A 2,489-nucleotide genomic window follows, 5' to 3' on the forward strand; every position below is an offset into this window, starting at 1 on the left:
CTGTGTTTGTTAGGGTTAGAATGAAATGAAGGAGAATTCAAGCGTCACTCAAGGCCTCAAGCTGTCAAGCAGGAAGCAGCAGCATTATTTTAATTTTTTTTTTTTTTTTTTTTTTTTTTTTAAAAAAAAAAACAATTTTTCCGGGTTTCAGGTCCGGACCTGAAAACCCCGGGTTTAGACCGGGTCCGGACCGGAACCGGGAACCTTGATTTTTAAGGACCGGGACCGGACCTGAATCAACAGGTCCGGGTCAGGTCCGGTCCGGATCAGGTCGGTTCAGGTCCGGTTTCAGGTCCGGTCCAGTTTTTGTACACCCCTAGTTTCCGTAACCTAGGATGGCGGCATGCATCCCGAGACCCTATAAATAGGAAGATGTTCTCCCGTGGTAAAACATTCAGAAATATTCACAAAAATAGAGCAATCATTAATTGTAGATAGTTACTCCTGATCATGGAATCCGGGAAGATACTTTACTTTCCGCACTTTTAACATCATCCGAACACGTTCTAACTTGATCGCCGAAGGCGGAACTCCGCCCAACCAGAGTCTCCGTTGTTTTGCAGGTACAGGCGATCGCAATCCAGTCTTGGTTTTGTAACTCTCCCGAGGGACACTAAAAACCCCGAAACATTTGGCGCCGTCTGTGGGGAGAGTACTTCTAAGATGGCTTCCCAAGAACCTATACCGCCTCCTAATGAGAAATGGCTTACGGCCGACTTTGAGGTCTATACAGACCAAGATAGTGGTGACGACATCGAATTCGAGACTTATGTGGCTCCAGACGGGAGAACCAGGTGCACCCGTCCCATGGAAGCAAGGGAACGTGGCGAAGATCAAGTTGGTCCAAGCGAGCCAATCGGACATTCGTCTGTTTAACCCTAGGTGGCAAAAGGCGCAACCTTAGTTTCTAGAGATGAACTTAGAAATTCATGACAAGTTTCAAAGGGGAAATCAAGGACCTAATCAACAAGAAGACGACTGGATGCAGCAGAGGTCAGTCAGCCAAGAAGAAAAAGCCAGTCAACGACCGAGTGCCTACTCTGCATCCTAAACTAAAGGATGAGAACCGACCCTTGATTGATCTGTCTAAGATCTGATTCTTCGAACAGGGAAAAGGAAGGTCATCCGGCATGTTCAGCCGGATGGATCAAAGAAGACTTATTCTGACGCCCGAATGTTAATCCAACAGAAGAAAAGTCCGCAACTGTCTGAGTCGGCCTCAACGTCGACTTACCCAGACAACTTTCAGAATACCTCAATGAGGTATTTGCAATCAAACCAAGAGGATCAGTCAGGCGGCCTATCCGTCCACTTTGGCCCTCAGATAATCCATTTGCCTCCGTATGTGCCTCAGCAGCCATACATGCCGTATGGGCAACAATATATGCAGCCGGCTCTCTTTGGGGGTCAAGCGGCACAGAATGTCCAACCTTTGGACTGGTAGCTTCGTCTGCTCAAACTTGGGGAACAACCTTCTACGTTCTCCAAGGAAATAACCGAGGCGGCCTAGCCGGCCAAGGTTAAGAATGTGTTGGTAGGTACTTATGATGGTACCACCAACCCTGAACATCACTTGATGGCCTATACCAACCTCGTGTACTTACAGGGTTGGATGATGCCACCTGGTGCCGATGCTTCCCGGCTACGTTGAAGGGCATTGCCTAATGATGGTTCGATGACCTGTCAGCTGGCTGCATCAATAACTTAAAGACACTTGCGTACTTGTTTGCTTCTAACTTCTCTATGAACATCCCTGCTAAGAAAACAAGTCTAGACTTGGGTGCCATACAACAGGGAGATAAAGAAGGGCTAAGGTCCTACGTCAGGCGGTTCAATCTGATGACTCTAAGCAGCCATCCCAGAAAAAGAAGAAAGAAAAAGAGTTTAAACTGTACGTTCCCAAGTACGAGTTTAACAAGGATTGCTACACCATCCACATGGAGATTAAAGACCAGGTGACTATTAAGAAACCGGCTGCAATGAAAGGTTCCGTCAAAAATCAGAACAAGAACAAATACTGTCATTTCCATGAGGACATAGGCCGTGATACCAACGATTATTATAGCCTCAAATGGTTGTTGGACCATTTGGCTGATAAAGGGGTGCTGAAGTTCTACATCATGAAGTCCAAGGTGACCCTAAAAACAAACAATAGACAACCGTCCAGAAAGGCAGCCCAACTTGCTATTAGCTCAGACACTGATGAAGAGCCAATCTATACAATAGCAGGCGGCTTCGCTGGAGGGGGTCCAACCATCCGGGGCACCAAGGACTACATCAGGTAGTTGGATATCAACTCAGTTGATGAGGGCCAGGCGTCAAAAGACACCTTTCTTGAGGTCATGATGAGTGACATTTATGTTGCTCTTAGGGTAGTCTTTTCTAGTAGTTTTAATAATAATTTAGTCCATTTTAGTATGTTTTTGCTATGATCCGCCTAGTTTGAGTATTCTACCTTTGTGATGCGTAATGTGTATTCATGTGGTTTA

Source organism: Chenopodium quinoa, unplaced genomic scaffold, assembly GCF_001683475.1.
Source record: "Chenopodium quinoa cultivar QQ74 unplaced genomic scaffold, ASM168347v1, whole genome shotgun sequence".
Classification (NCBI taxonomy): domain Eukaryota; kingdom Viridiplantae; phylum Streptophyta; class Magnoliopsida; order Caryophyllales; family Amaranthaceae; genus Chenopodium; species Chenopodium quinoa.